This window comes from Desmodus rotundus, chromosome 3 (genome assembly GCF_022682495.2).
Source record: "Desmodus rotundus isolate HL8 chromosome 3, HLdesRot8A.1, whole genome shotgun sequence".
Lineage (NCBI taxonomy): Eukaryota > Metazoa > Chordata > Mammalia > Chiroptera > Phyllostomidae > Desmodus > Desmodus rotundus.
Window position 1 is genome coordinate 95,690,034 of NC_071389.1, and position 17,461 is coordinate 95,707,494.

Sequence of the window (17,461 nt, forward strand, 5' to 3'; positions counted from 1 at the left end):
ATTTGTCCCTCACCACCTGGCTTATTTCACTTAGCATAATGCTCTTCAATTCCATCCACACTGTTGCAAAGGGTATAAGCTCCTTCTTTCTCTCTGCTGTGTAGAATTCCATTGTGTAAGTGTAAAATAGTTTTTGTATCCACTCATTTGCTGATGGGCACTTCGGTTGCTTCCTATACTTGGCTATTGTAAATTGTGCTGCTATGAACACTGGGGTGCATAGGTTCTTTTGGATTGGTGTTTCAGAGTTCTCAGGGTATAATGCCAGCAGTGGAATTGCTGGGTCAAAGGGCAGTTCCACTTTTAGTTTTCTGAGGAAAGTCCATACTGTTTTCCACAGTGACCTCACCAGTCTGCATTCCCACCAACAGTGCACTAGGGTTCCCTTTTCTCCACATCCTCTCCAACATTTGTTTGTTGATTTGTTTATGTGGGCCAGTCTGACTAGTGTGAGATGGTACCTCATTGTGCTTTTAATTTGCAACTCTCTGATGGCTAGTGATGCTGAGCATCTTTTCATATGTCTCTGGACCCTCTATATGTCTTCCTTGGAGAAGTGTCTGTTCAAGTCCTTTGCCCATTTTTTAATTGGGTTGTTTGTCTTCCTGGAGTGCAGTCGTGTGAGTTCTTTATACATTTGGGAGATCAGGCCCTTGTCTGAGCTATCATTGGCAAATATGTTTTCCCATACTGTTGGTGCTCTTTTTATTTTAATGCTGTTTTCTTTTCTTTTTAAATACATTTATTGATTATGCTATTACAGTTGTCCCATTTTCCCCCCTTCACTCCACCCCATCCTGCCCACCCCATCCCTCCCACGTTCCCCCACTATAGTTTATGTCCATGCATATAAGTTCTTTGGCTTCTGCATTTCCTATACTATTCTTACCCTCCCCCTGTCTATTTTCTACCTACCATTTATACTACTTATTCTCTGTACCTTTCCCCCTTCTTTCCCCCTCCCACTCCCCTGTTGATAACCCTCCATGTGATCTCCATTTCTGTGGTTCTGTTCCTGTTCTAGTTGTTTGCTTAGTTTGCTTTTGTTTCTGTTTTAGGTGTGGTTGTTAATAACTGTGAGTTTGCTGTCATTTTTACTGTTCCTATTTTTTATCTTCTTTTTCTTAGATAAGTCCCTTTAACATTTCATATAATAAGGGCTTGGTGATGATGAACTCCTTTAACTTAACCTTATCTGAGAAGCACTTTATCTGCCCTTCCAATCTAAATGATAGTTTTGCTGGACACAGTAATCTGGAATGTAGGTCCTTGCCTTTCCTGACTTGGAATACTTTTTGGCAGCCCCTTCTTGCCTGTAAGGTCTCTTTTGAGAAATCAGCTGACAGTCTTACGGGAACCCCATTGTAGGTAACTGTGTCCTCTTCTCTTGCTGCTTCTAAGATTCTCTCCTTATCTTTAATCTTGGGTAATGTAATTATGATGTGCCTTGGTGTGTTCCTCCTTGGGTCCAGCTTCTTTGGGACTCTCTGAGCTTCCTGGACTTCCTGGAAGTCTATTTCCTTTGCCAGACTGGGGAAGTTCTCCTTCATTATTTGTTCAAATAAGTTTTCAATTTTTTGTTCTTCCTCTTCTCCTTCTGGCACCCCTATAATTCGGATGTTAGAATGTTTCAAGATGTCCTGGAGGTTCCTAAGCCTCTCCTTATTTTTATGAATTCTTGTTTCTTCATTCTTTTCTGGTTGGATGTTTCTTTCTTCCTTCTGGTCCACACCGTTGATTTGAGTCCCAGTTTCCTTTGCATCACTATTGGTTCCCTGTACATGTTCCTTTGTTTCTCTTGGCATAGGCTTCATTTTTTCATGTAGTTTTCGACCAAATTCAACCAATTCAGTGAGCTTCTTGATTACCAGTGTTTTGAACTGTGCGCCTGATAGGTTGGCTATCTCTTCATTGCTTAGTTGTATTTTTTCTGGAGCTTTGTTCTGTTCTTTCATTTGGGCCTTTTTTTTTTTTTTTTTTTTGCCTTGGCGCACCTGTTATGTCATGTGGTGGAGCCTTCGGTGCTCACCAGGGCCGGGTAATGCTGGTCACTGCATTGTGACTCTGTACATGGCTGTGGGGGGGGATGCCAAGAGGGAGCAATGGTAATTGCTCCACTCTCTGCCGGATTTCTGTCACTCCCTCCACTACCCACAACCAAATTGGGCCCTTCTGGTGCTGCTTGCCAAGTGGTGGGTTTGTGTATGTTCTAGGCCCCTGTGGGACTCTCCAACGAACTCTCCTGTGAGGCTGGGAGTTTCTCCTACTGCCACCTCAACTCCCATGTGTGTTTTCAATCAGAGGTTTGAGGCTTTATTTTTATGCGCTAGAGCCCTGGGTTGCAGGGTCTGCTTCGCTCCCCTGCCTTTCTTCCTGGTTTATCTATGCGAGAATGTGGGGCCGTGGTGTCTGCCAGCCACCACCTTGTGGGGTCTGCTAGCTGCAGCCTGGCCTGGCCCGTTCCACAGTCCGCCAGCTGCAGCCTTGCTGCAAGTCCTCTATGCCCTTCCTACCTGTCTGGATGAATGTTTCTTCTTTATCTCCTTGATCGTTGGACTTCCATACAGTTCGATTTCTGTCAGTTCTGGTTGTTTTTTGTTTTTAAGTTGTTGTTGTCCTTCTTCTGGTTGTGCAAGGAGGCACAGTGTGTCTACCTACACCTCCATCTTGGCTGGAAGCCTCATTATTTATTCTTTCAATGAACATTTGGAATATTTTTATTTCTTTCCTCTTTTGAACAGTGCTCCTATAAATGTTGTTATAAAGGCATCCTGATACCTATTAGCAAGAATTTCTCTAGGTTATATTTATAAAAAGTGAAATTGATGAATCATGGTAAATAAATATGTATTTATCTTTTAATTTTATTGTCAAATTATTTTTCAAAATGGTTAAAATTTATTTCCCTTTACTAATGTATAATAACAATTATTGTCAGATTTCTTAATTTTCCCCATCTGATTGATATAAAATAGTGTCTCATTTTCATTTTAGTTTTAATGTGCATTTCTCTGTTTACTAAATAAATTTATGTATCTAGTTAGCATTCATGTTGCCTCCTTTCTGAAAATCCTTGTGATGGCTTTTGCTTTTTGTTTGTGGGTTGGTTTTTTCCCCCTTAGATGCAATCTTTACACACATTAATACTTTTTCAGGTACATGTTGCAATATCTTCATAAAATGCATAAAATTGTTTTATGGTGTATCTTTTTAGTTTCTTTTTTGGTGTTCTTTGGACAAAAGTTATTCATTTTAATGTACTTAAATTTATCATTCTTTTATAGTTAATGCTTCTTACATTCAGGAGATTCTTTCCTAATTGAGTGTTATAAAAATAGTCTCTAATACATTCTTCTAAAAGCTTTATGGTTTTCTTTTCACACATAAACAATTTAATCTATCTAGAACTGATTTGTGTTTTTTGTATGCTGTGATATAAAGATTACATTTCATTTTACTCCCTATTAGGGTAGCACAATTTATTGAATAATCTCTTCTCCTTCCATCATCTGCAGTGCTACTATTTATATCATGTATCACCTCCATTGTTCTCCATTACTTTGTTTGCTTATCTACAGGATGTCTTTCACTGAAATTTTATAATTTTCTTTGTAAAGAAGATTCACAAATTTCTCTTGTACAACTTTGTTAGATACTTTTATTGTTAAAATTAGGTTTTATGTTTGTGGTTGATTTGGATAACTATTTTGTAGTTTTGATCTTATATCCACCTTTTTTTTTTTAGCTAAACTCTTCATTGCATTTAAATTTATATCCTATTTAATACATTTCATCTTGAGTGATATATTTTTCTATCCTCTTATTTTGTTTTTTTTAATTATATTTTATTGACTATGCTATTACGGTTGTCCTGATTTTTCTCCCTTTGCCCCGACCTCCACCTAGCACCCCCACTCCCTCAGGAAATTCCCACCATTCTTCATGTCCATGTATCATGCATATATGTTCTTTGGCTACTCCATTCCCTATACTGTACTGTACATCCCCATGACCATTCTGTAGCTACCTACTTGTACTTCTTAATCCCCTCACCTCTTCACCCATTCCCCCACACACCCCTCCCATTGGGCAACCATCAAAACACTCTCTGTAGCCATGATTCTGTCTCTTTTAGTTTGTTTGTTTGCTTAGTTTGCTTTTGGGGTTCAGTTGGTGATAGATTTGTATTTTATTGCCATTTTTTGTTCATAGTTTTGATTTTCTTTTTCTTAGATAAGTCCCTTTAACATTTCATATAATAATGGTTTGGTGATGATGAACTCCTTTAGTTTTTTCTTGTCTGGGAGGCTCTCTATCTGCCCTTTCACTCTAAATAATAGCTTTGCTGAGTAAAGCAATCTTGTCTGTAAGTCCCTGCTTTTCATGACTTTGAATACTTCTTGCCAATCTTTTCTAGCCTGCAAAGTTTCTTTTGAGAAATCAGCTGACTGCCTTATGGGAACTCCCCTGTAGGTAACTAACTTGTTTTCTCTTGCTGCTTTTAAAGATTTTCTCCTTATCTTCAACTTTTGGTATTTTAATCATTATATGTTTTGGAGTGTGCCTTTTTTCATCCATCTTGTTTGGAACTCTCTGTGCTTTCTGGATTTGCATATCTATTTCCTTCACCAAATTATGAAAGTTTTCTTCACCAAAACAAATAGGTTTCCAATTTCTTGCTCTTTCTTTTCTCCTTCTGGCTCCCTTATGATGTGAACATTAGACCTCTTGAAGTTGTCTGAGAGGCTGCTTATATTACCTTCATTTTAGGGGGATTCTTTTTTCTTGTCATTCCAATTGGTTGTTTTTTAGTTCCTTATGTTCGATATTATTGATTTAATTCTTGACTTCCTCCACTTTACTGTTGTTTTCCTGTAAATTGTTCTTATTTTTCTGGATCTTTTTTATGCTGTTCAGGTCCTCACTAAGTTCCTTGAGCACCCTTATAACCAGTGTTTTGAACTCTGTATCTGATAGATTGCCTGTCTCCATTTCATTTAGCTCTTTTTCTGGAGTTTTGATCTGTTCTTTCATTTGGGCCATGCTTCTTTGTCTCCTTGTTTTGGCAGCCTCTCTGTGTTTGCTTCTATGTATTAGGTAGAGTTGCTTTGACTCTTTGTCTTTGTAGTGTGGCCTAATATAGTAGGTGTCCTGTATGATCCTGTGGCACAACCTCCCCTGTGATCCAAGCTGGGTACTCGGGATGCACCCTTTGAGTGGACTGACTACACAGTCCTTTTGTACTTGAGTCTTGGTTGCTATTGGCAGATCAGTGGGAGGGATTTACCCAGGCTAGTTAGCTGCAAGGATTAACTGTACCCACTTACCACCAACCTCTTCCCTCCATGGAGGATCAGCTGTGCAGGGGCATGGTGATGGCGCTCTGACATAGTCTGTAGCTGTCCACTGGGTGTACTGGCCCTGCGGTTTCCTGAGTGGTACAGTCCAAGGTCAGCCCCAACCTGTGTTTTTCCTGGGACCACCCTGCCTGAGCTATAAAGCAATCTGAGATGGCTGCTGCTTGTGCTGGGCTTGGAGATTCCCAGGCAAAGTCAAATTGTGAATCTAAGCTGGCTGCTGCTAGTGCCAAGCCTGGGGCTCACTGAGGCCAGCTGTTGCTTATTTGACAGGATTTAGAAAGTTGTGAAGCATGAGCCAAGACCAACCATTCATATGGAAAAGCAGCTTGGGTGGGCCCATAATTTGGGTGGGGCAGACCTCTGGGCATCTCCAAGGCAGGTCATACAGTGTTAGCCAGCTTTATGGGGTCTCAGAGATGGCACCAGCTTGCCAGCTCTGTCAGGGGAGGATATAGGAAAGGGACAATGGTCTGCCTGCCTTGATGCCAGACACTTCAGTTTCTCCCCTTATACCACTGGTGCCTTTCAAGATGCTACCCTGGTGTTGGAGCTCAGAGGGATTGAATCTGAGTAGGTGAGTACATGTGTGGATTCTTTAAGAGAAACTGCTTGAGACCCCAGAAGTTTCTTCTACTGCCTTAATCCCCACTGGATTCTGCAGTCAGAAGTTGTGGGGACCTACCACGCTGGGCTGGGGAGCCTGGTGTGGGGTTGAGACTCCTTGTTCCCAATATATCCCTTCTGAATTTTTATTCACCACACATGGGTGAGGGACCAGCCAGTTCCACTTCTGCACCCCTCCTACCAGTATGGATAGATATGGTTTCTTTAATTCTGCGGTTGTCAGACTTCCATTCAACTTGATTTCTGACAGTTCTGAGTGATGGTTTTTCTGTATTTTAGTTATAATTTTGATGTGGTTGTGCAAAGAGGTGAGCCATGTCTACTTACACCACCATCTTGACCAGAAGTCCTATCCCCTTATTTTGAAATTTTCTCTGTCATTTGTTTTCTTGCATCTGCTGGGTTTCATTTTATTATTTTTGAACTCATCTGACAGTCTGTTGGTCTTAAGTAGGATAACTTTTTTGTTTGTTTTATCTATTTGTAATAACTTATGCAAATTAAATCTTTTCTTGTGAATTAAATATTTTAATGGGGTATATCTTGGATAAGTCCTTCAAAATGACTTATAATTTGGACACTTTTGTTCTTGGGTTTCTGAAAATATTTCTCTCCTCATTCTTGAATACTAGAATTCTATGTTTTAAGTCACTTGACTGCAGAAATTTTACAATATTTTTCTAAATCTAGTCTTGTAGCTGAGAAATCTGAAGCTGATCTGATTCTTAATTTTTTTTTTTGCTAGGTTGCCCCCATGGAAGCTTTTGGGATCTTTTGCTACTCTTAGTTCAGAAGTTTCAGCTGAATGTTATTATTGTGATTCCTTTGTTATTTCTACTATATACTTAGAAGGCACTTCCCTACCAAATAATTGTTTCTTAAGCTGTACATAAATATTCAGTTCCATGTTTGGGGAATTTGCCTTCTGGACCTTGGAGGAAGCTCTCCTATTACCAGAGCATCATTGTCTGGGTTATTATTTGATTTCTGCTTCCTAGGGTGCCTCTGTAAATCACACACATCAGCTGGGGACAAAAATGGAATCTCCTGACTTGAAGTATGAGTTCAGCACTTTTGTCACCTTAATTTAATCCCTGGCTGCCACTGTGAATTTACATCTCTCAGTAGCTGCAATTCATTGTTTCAGGAGCGTTCTGTGATTGTGCTAAATAAAACACACACACACACACACACACACTATTTTTTTGGCAGGTGTTTATGTGCTTGCCTGGAATTGTAAGCCCGCTAGCTCTGTTACTTTTTTACTGTATATTTTGTGTTTTTCAAATTTTTTATGATTCTGGTCTTATTTTTGTGCCCCTTTTGTCTTCCAGCCCTGCTACCTGTGTGTGTGTGTGTGTGTGTGTGTGTTTCCATTTTGGTGGGATTTAACTAGGAAGATGTTAATGCATGTTTACTGTTACTTACCTTGAACTGCAAACCTTTCTAATTTTCCCCTACTCAAGATTTTTTGTGTATACCTTTTCCTTATTGAAAAACTACAAATTTTAGCCTCACTGATTTTTATCCTAGACCTTGCCAGTTACCTTAAATATTTGAATCATTAGTCTCAAAATGGTCTATTTTTGGGAGTGTATCTAACAGGTTAAAATGAGTTTTACCTCCCCCCCAGAAAGAACCAAGAGGTGAGGAAGTGTAAGTGCTGTATGTAGGTCATAGTGAAGAGATGCCTTTCAGCCTTTTTGAGTAATAGTGTTACGTAAGGTATCTTAGTCATATATGATAACCATCACTACAGTAAATAAAGGTTTCATTCATTTACTGAATATTAATTAAACATGGGGATTCATTTCCACATTTTAAAGTCCTAATTTTTGTTTAGCCTCTAGGAAAAAAGCTAACTAAGCTTTGAGCAACTGATATTTTATATTCTTGTTAATGTCTAAAGGATAAAGAACAGACTGGGTAGAAAGCTACTTACTGAATCTGTTTCCAGAAGTATACATGTATATAAATTTTAAAAAATAGACTTGATGTAAATTATTTAAAACACACATACTTTCTTGTTTGTTTTTGTTTTGTTTTGCTTTGTTTGAAAGGGGTAGTATATAGTACAGTGATTGAAAACATAGACTCTGGAGACCAAATTCAAATCCTGGCACTGTCATTACTAGCAAGATGACCATTAGCAAGTTATTTTAACCTCTCTGCACCTCAGTTATTTTCATAGAGAATGATTATAACCTATCTCATCTAGCTACATGATAATTAAAAAAGTATATTTAAGGAATTTAAAGCACTGCCTAGCACACAGTAATTAGAAGTATTGATGATGATAGTGATTATTATGTCAAGGTTAGCAGAAATTTAGAAATTTGTCTTTATGAAAACATGTTATTTATTGCCTCTTTTTGGTAATAAAACATAAGAGAATAAATTTCCCCCTTACTATGTCTAGCTTAAAGACTTTATGACAAAGTATAATAGGGTGACTGCCAGCTGCTTTTTCCCTTCCCATCTTCATTTCTATTTTTCTTGTATGTTTTGCTCATGTTGTACTTTTTACATAGAGTATTAACAGTAGCACATGCTTCTCAAACAAACCAAATAAAGTTTCGCCAAGCATTCCACATGTACAACTCGTTTATTTACTTTTTCAGTCTAATTAGTTGTCTTTACCCCTCTACTCTTATCATTTATATATGCCAGTGTTCATGATTTATAGGATTGAAGAAAAACTTTTCTCTTGTATTAATACATTTTTAAAAGATTTTATTTATTTATTTTTAGAGAGGGGAGGAAGAAAGAAAGAAAAGGAGATGAACATTCATGTGCGAGAGAAACATGGACTGGTTGCCTCTTGCACCCCCTAACTGGAGACCTGCCTGCAACCCAGGCATGTGCCCTGACCAGGAATTGAACCAGTGACCTTTTGGTTCACAGGCAAATGCTCAACCAACTGAACCATACCAGGCAGGGCTCTTGTATTAATAAATTTTGTCCTTTATATTTGTTAAATATTAGTGTGCATATTTATATCCCATCTCACCTACTTTTATTCATGGTATTCCTTAACAAAATCAAATGCGTACTTCAATTCTGCAAATGTATGTGAATTACACTGGTTCTGCATTTTTTAAATATATTTATTGATTATGCTATTACAGTTGTCCCATTTCCCCCCCCACTCCACTCCATCCTGCCCACCCCCCTCCCTCCCACATTCCCCCCCTATAGTTCATGTCCATGGGTCATACTTACAAGTTCTTTGGCTTCTACATTTCCTACACTATTCTTACCCTCCCCCTGTCTATTTTCCACCTATCATTTATGCTATTTCTTCTCTGTACCTTGTCTCCCTCTCTCCCCCTCCCAATCCCCTATTGACAACCCTCCATGTGATCTCCATTTCTGTGGTTCTGTTCCTGTTCTAGTTGTTTGCCTAGTTTGCTCTTGTTTTTGTTTTAGGTGTGGTCGTTAATAACTGTGAGTTTGCTGTCATTTTTACTGTTCCTATTTTTTATCTTCTTTTTCTTAGGTAACTCCCTTTAACATTTCATATAAAAAGGGTTTGGTGATGATGAACTTCTTTAACTTGACCTTATCTGAGGAGCACTTCATCTTCCCTTCCATTCTAAATGATAGCTTTGCTGGATACAGTAATCTTGGATGTAGGCCCTTGCCTTTCATGACGTGGAATACTTCTTGCCTGTAAGGTCTCTTTTGAGAAATCAGCTGACAGTCTTACGGGAACCCCGTTGTAGGTAACTGTGTCCTCTTCTCTTGCTGCTTCTAAGATTCTCTCCTTATCTTTAATCTTGGGTAATGTAATTATGATGCGCTTTGGTGTGTTCCTCCTTGGGTCCAGCTTCTTTGGGACTCTCTGAGCTTCCTGGACTTCCTGGAAGTCTATTTCCTTTGCCAGATGAGGGAAGTTCTCCTTCATTATTTGTTCAAATAAGTTTTCAATTTTTTGTTCTTCCTCTTCTCCTTCTGGCACCCCTATAATTCGGATGTTGGAACATTTCAAGATGTCCTGGAGGTTCCTAAGCCTCTCCTCATTTTTCCGAGTTCCTGTTTCTTCATTCTTTTCTGGTTGGATGTTTCTTTCTTCCTTCTGGTCCACACCATTGATTTGAGTCCCAGTTTCCTTCCCATCACTATTAGTTCCCTGTACATTTTCCTTTGTTTCTCTTGGCATAGGCTTCATTTTTTCATGTAGTTTTTGAACAAATTCAACCAATTCTGTGAGCGTCTTAATAACCAGTATTTTGAACTGTGCATCTGAGAGGTTGGCTATCTCTTCGCTGCTTAGTTGTATTTTTTCTGGAGCTTTGAAGTGTTCTGTCATTTGGGCCTTTTTTTTTTTTTTTGTCTTGGCGTGTCTGTTACTTGAAGTGGCGGAGCCTTAGGTGTTCACCGGGGCGGGGCAACACTGGTTGCTGCTCTGTGACACTGTACATGGGGGAGGGGCTGAGAGGGAGCAATGGCACCTGCTCCACTCTCCACTGGACCTCGTCCCCCTCCGCTACCCACAATCAAATTGGGCCCCTCTGGGGCTGGTTCCAGAGTGGGTGGGCTTGTGCACACTCTAGGCCCCTGTGGGTCTCTCCAACAACGTCTCCTGTGAGGCTGGGAGTCTTTCCTGCTGCCGCTCCAACCCCCACCGGCACTTTCAATCAGAGGTCTGAGACTTTATTTCCCTGCGCTGGAGCCCTGGGTTATGCGGTCTGCTTCGCTCCCTGCCCTTCGTCCCAGTTTATCTGGGCGTGAGTGTGGGGCCGCGGGGTGCTACCCACTGCTCTGCCTGCCCCGTTCTCCACCACTCTGAGTCCAGCCCTCTCGGTTTATCTGTGCACGAATGTAGGGCCGCAGGGTCTGCTAGTGGTCAGACTGCCTGCCCCATTCGTCCCACACTTCGCCAGTCTCAGTCCTGCCATGGCCACGCGAGTCCTCTCTGCCCAGATGCCCGTCTCCGCCCCTCCTACCCGTCTGGATGAATGTTTATTTTTTATTTCATTGGTGTCGGACTTCCTTGCCATTCGATTTTCTGTCAGTTCTGGTTGTGCGAGGAGGCGAGGTGTGTCTACCTACGCCGCCATCTTGGTTCTCATTCGGTTCTGCATTTTTAAACAGGGCTTTTACATAGAAGTATGGTCTTTAAAAACTTAGTACCCATAGCTATGGATTTTAGACCCCAGTCTCTCTAGTCTTCTGCCTGTCCTGGGCACAGTACCCCCAGACAGCCCCCTGGTGCCTTGGGGTTTCCCATACCCACCATCCTGACATTACCCCCACCCCATGCTGTGCACTGTGGTCATGTTCTCAGAGACTTCTGCTGTCCCATGGCAGAGCTGTCTCCAATTTAACTTGTTTTGACTTAGTCACCTGCTCAAGCTTCACTCCTCCTCTGGCACCATGCATAATATCCCCTCCTGTAATGTGAGTGGTTTTGTGTAGTATGTGTACCAGTGTGGATCTCTAGCATAAAAGACCCCATGTAGGGTTGGGTGGGCTGGGATCCTGGTGGCTCCCTCTCCCAAAGCTAATCCCATGGTGAAGTTTAGCCCTGTCCTGGGAGACCCACATCCTCCCTAAGGATTCTGCCCCTGGGTGGCATTGGGCTGTCCCTGCATCTCTCAAGTCCTCAGTTTCCCAATTGTATAGTTGTGGGTTGGACAAAGAACTGCTAAAGCCTGCATCCAACCTGGGGGTAGTCCAGGGTCCCAGCTTCCTGTGACCAGTGTTTTGGGGGTGCCAGGAGCACTCTCTGGCTTTCCTCAAGCGTAGAGGAGCTTCAGTGGCTCTGAGGGCTCTCCTGCCCTGTAGCCAAAACAGGGTTTCAGCCTCACATAATTGTGCCAACCAAGGGAGGAAGGATAGTCCCTCCCCTCCAAAGAAACTGAGACTCAGCAACTACTGGAGGATGAAATAGATGTGGAACAGATGAAAACTGGGGTTTTAGAATTCTGTGGGCTATGTCACCCCTGCATCCACCATGGTCAATACAAGGATGTGTCCCAAAGATGGAAGTGACTCATTTGGGTTCACACAGTGCTTCAAGGCAAAGCTACTACTTCCCTTAATATTGGAGTTCTCTATAGAGCCAAAAACACAGGATGTTACAGGCACAGATAAGAGTGAGATTCCTATGGTTGTCAAGGAAGAGAACTATGGATGTGGACAGTCCCTGCTGAGTGTTGACTGCTCACCCTAACAGGAGGCCATCTGTCTTTCTGCTTCAGAATTTATTAGCCATTGTCCATAATCAAGGCTGTGTTTTGTGCCAGAAGGCTATTGGAGCAGTCACCTGAACCATGCCTACATTTTAGGTTATGCTACATAACCATGTAACTCCCATAATTTCTGCAGCACATCACTACATAAGATTGCAAATACTAGTGCTAAGTGGGTGTTGAGCTTGGGGAGACTGCACTTTTTCACGTGGTCATTGAGGAAACCAGAGTTCTTCCACCATGTGACTTCATCCCAAAGACCTCCAAGCCATCCACATCCATCAGAAGTAGGGAGACCATGAGAAATGCATGTGGGAAGATTTCACAAGCTAGGTCTTCAATGAAGTTTATTTCCCCTTGCCTGGGCAAAGAACAACACTGCCCTGTGGTTACAAGGCTGGGAGAGACAGTCCAGTTTGGGGCCCAGAGAGAAGAGAATGGATTTTGATTAAGAACTTTGCTTCTCAGCCACAGTAACTCATTTAGATTCCTAGTGTTTTTCAGATTAATAATGAATATTTAGCATATGCCAAGTACTATTGTACTAATGGCTGATATGCTATGTGTGCAGCAGTTGGCCTGGGAGAAGCTCCACATGGAACACATGGAACAAAGACAGTACATGGAACAAAGACAGCACGTGGAACATGGTATGATGTGGCTGACATCCTGGGAGAAAATGAACAAGAGTAAGGGCTCTGAAAGTTCAGTGAATAATTCTAGATTTTGAAAGTGATTGGAGATGACTATAGGTAAAGTCTACTTTTAGAGATATGGTGGCTGGAGATATGGTGGCTGGAAGAACGTGGCAACAGGAATAATAGAAGCAAGTCATTCATGTACAAGATTTTAGAAGGAATACTATGCAGCAATGAAACATATATTTTATAGATATCAAAAGGTATGGGAAATTGCTTATATGAAGTGAAAAAATAACCACAGATATAGAGTGATCCCATTTTTTAAAAACTCTCTATGAATTTAGATTGCATTATGCATATGTTGAGTTATAATCTTCCAATTAAAAAAATATTTTATTGTTTATATGATCAGGAAGATTTCCTAAATATACTTTGGTTGCTATACTAATATGTGTGTGTGTGTGTATAAAATATGTTATATATAATATATGTTGTATATAATATATATATATATACTTAAAGCAGACACACAGAACTGTGAGATAGACAATTTATTCACTTACCTCTTTATTTGTTTTGTTGGCTCAGATGCCCAATAAATACTTCCTGAAATATTGTACTTGGGAACCAGCCTATGTTTTTCGCAGTGAGGAATGCTATGATGTTGAGTTGCACTGGAACGCACCCCAAAAACATTGAATCTTACAGAATGTAATTCACTCTAAAGCCAAGCCTGAGGAGATGTCTTTGGTATTGGCTCCACGGAGCTACCACGGGGCAGTGCATGTCTGCTGGGACAATGACACTGCTCTGCCTCAAGCTTCCTTTACCAGTTAGCCCTCTTTGGAAAGTGTTTCTGAATTGTTAACACTTCAGGAAGTGTTAGAGGGTTTTTTTGAAGGAATATTTACTTGATTTTCTTCTTTGATTTCATTAGGAAGTTAATGAAAATCCACTACCTGTACCAAATACAAGGTGAGCCACTGTGAAGAACAAACAGATGTAGGGCTTCTACATACAAACAGATGTAAAGTGAGCTATCCACACTCTGTCTGTGCCCCCATCCATTCCTTCCCCCATTCCTTCCATTGTGTGTAACGCTCTATCTATGTAAAGTCAAATCAGACCCTCTGTGCAATGTATTGAAGATATTTGTCCATCATGTGGCCCTCCTCCTTTGTGATATCAATCTTTAGGTAGCAAGTTCTCTACTCAGAAGACAATAGATGTGATGCTGACATGCTGGGTGTCATGATGAATGTGTAGGGCAGGAGATCACAGCAAAGGTCTGTCCAAATGGGAGATCTACTATTCTTTATTCTTCTTTAGCATCCTGCTGTCTACACCAAGTCAAAATCAATGCAAGAAATGCCAGCAGTGGAATTGAAACATCAATTCAGAAGAACCTATGTACCTGAATGTTCATAACAGTGTTATTTAAAATAGCCAAGTGCTGGAAGCAACCTAAGTCCCCATCAATAAATGAATGGATCAAAAAACTGGTATATTTACACATTGGAATACTACGCAGCAGAAAGATGGAACACCTACCCTTCGTGACAGCATGGATGGATCTGGAGAGCATTATGCTAAGTGAAATAAGCCAGGCAGTGAAAGACAAATACCACATGATCTCACCTATAAGTGGAGCCTAATCAATAAAACAAATGAGCAAAATAGATCAAGAGACATGGAAATAAAGAACAAACTGACAGTGACAGAAGGGAAGGAGGAGGGGAATAACGGGGTAAAAAGGGGGAAGAGTCAAGTCAAGGAACATATATAAAGGACCCATGGACAAAGACAATGGGCAGGGTCAGGGGAGGATTGAATGTGGGAGGTGTGGTGGGGGTAGGGCAGGGGAGAGTAATAGGGGGAAAAGAGGGACAAGTGTAATTGAACAACAATTTTAAAAAGAGCAAAAAAAGTTAAAAATATCAATGTTAAGAAATGTCCAAACCTGTATAGAATATTTATAAGAAGTTATTTGAACCAAACTGACACCAATGGCAAGAGCAAGATAGTCACATGCTCCAGAGAATGCAGTTTCTTTTTACATTTTGAATTAAGGAGGAAATACCACAAAGATTACATGAAGGTAAGAGAAAGCAAGGCAGGGATTGCATTATAGGATAGTTAACAAAATTATACACTCTCTTGAGGATGGTTACAGTTCAAAGAGGTCTGAAGAAGAGACATTTCAAAAATATGTTCATCTAGATACACAAAAACAATGGGCAAGGCCTGTTTTAAAGCAAAGATAAACTTTTGCTGAAGTCATATGCCTGGGGTGTGACTACCCAGCCTGACCCGCCCAGTTAGGGGTTTATGATCAGATTACCCTGCGGGGTTTCTTTCAGTTAGATTTATTACACTGCCCTTTTTTCCATCCATATTAGCTTGGCACACAAGGCCTTCCACCAAATAACCCAGCTAAACCTCAATTCTGGGTAAACAGCATGTGTACACTTTCTATTCAGGTATAAGGACTGAACTACAAATCTCCCCCCAAGCTGCCACGCTCCTGAACCTCTCTGTCACCTGGTCTCTACTCCCTGTACCCATGGTAACCTTCCCCTTCTGAAACTCCCCATCCCGGGTTAAGTGTCAAAATTATGGTATCTGTGAGTGAAAAAGATACCTGCTCATCTCTCATCCCAAAGAGATGTCATTAGGAGGAAGTGTGTCACCTGACTTTGGATTTGAAGACCTGTCCAGTGAGAGCAGTATGATTGTTCCCTGGGGACAGTTTTAAGAGTAAAACCCACTTGAACTTGGACAAATGCCATAAACCAATGGTTCTCAACCTTGGCTGGGAAACTTTTAAAATATCCACTGCTCAGGCAACATCCCAACCAATTACATCAGAAATTGAGGGGGACAGGGCAGTCATCTATATATTTTTTTCAATTTAGGTTTTTTTATTTTAGAGAGAGGGGAAGGGAGGGAGAAAGAGAAGGAGAGAAACATCAATGTGTAGTTGCCTCTCACATGCCCTCCACTAGGGACCTGGCCTGCAATCCAGGCATGTGCCCTAGACTGGGAATCAAACCAGCAACCATTCGGTTCTCAGACCAGCACTCAATCTACTGAGCCACATCAGTCAGGGCAATTTTTTTTTTAATTCTCTCCAGGTGATTCTTATGTACAGTCAAGGCTGAGAACAACTGGTGGTTTATTTCTCTACTGTGGGACATTCCAGAGCTGATGTGACTGCTGTGTACCACTCAGGAATTGAGCCTTCTCTCTGTCATTCCCATCTACAAGATACAACTTGGCTCATGACTTGTCCAAGTGGCAGGATGGAGAAGGGAAAGATACATGTATCACTTCTGCTTATGGCCCATTGTCTGGAACTTAGTCACCACATTTTATGCAAGGGAAGCTGGGAAATGTAGTCATATTCCTGGCTGAAACAAGGAGGGTTTCTGTTAGTTTAGAAGAGAGAATGGCTATTGTGGTAAATCTAGCAGAGCTCAAACCATGGAAAAATCCCTTCATGAGCAGAACTGTCATGTAAGAGAACAGGCAGTATGCTTCCAGTCACCTGCAGAAAGAGTCACACCAGAACAGCGCTGAGCCATCAGACCTTCACTCAGTCTGCCTTCACTTCGAGTATTCATTCTCCATTCCCACTGCTAGTCATGCTGGTCTTCCTGTTTCATGAGCACTGCCAGATGTCTTCTCCATGCGTTACTCAGCCCCAGAGTTTCCCCTGTAGTTTGGGTCTTAGAGAGGACACCAAACTCAGAGGTTCACTCAAACTCTTGTCAGTCTGAATCCTTTTTTTAAAATATTGTATTTCTCATCCTAACAGATAGACTGCTGGTGTTCAAATCTTAGCTCAACCACTTACTGGCTGTGTGAGTTTTCTGTGCCTCTATTTCTCATATAAAATGAGGATAACAATGGTGTCTGTTTTCATAGCATTGTTAAGAGCATCAGTTATTTTCTGTAAAATAATTAATTTGAGCTATTACATAATTTCATCTGCTGTCTCTTCTTATAGCAGGGAAGCTCCCTGAGATCTTCTTGTGTGTTTGTTCACTATTGGAAAACAGCCCCCATAACAGTGCTTGACTCTTTAAGGCCCTCGGTTTTCCAAGGAATTGAACATTGTGGGGAGCATGCCCACTGCACTCTCCTGCCTGTTGTTTCAGAGTGGCCTTCAGGACTCTCGTTGGCTCTCCAGACTGGGCCCCACATGGAATCTCACAGCAGTCCTGGGTGTGAACCACTGGGTTAGATGACCGGACAGTTCCCTCCAACTCTACAGGATATGACCCCACTGTATAAGTTTTTATTTTAAATTTAACATGTTCATGATTAAAATTTCAAATGGTGCAAAGGATAAAAAATAAAATATGTTACCCACCTTTGAACCTCAGTCCTCCTTGACAGTTCATCCCTGCTTTTAATTGCTAGTGTATGTTCCCAGAAATCTCTCAGACCTCTCTAGGCAGATACATAGGTATTCCTTCTCATAACAAATGAGAAGAGAGGATATACACTTTGTTCACTAGTCCACATGCTTATACTACATCTGCACCTATTTATAGTGGCTTTGCTGCATCTCTGGCCACACCATGAGACTCTTGGATTTCTTCCAGTATTTTGCTATTATAAATAGTAGTGCTGT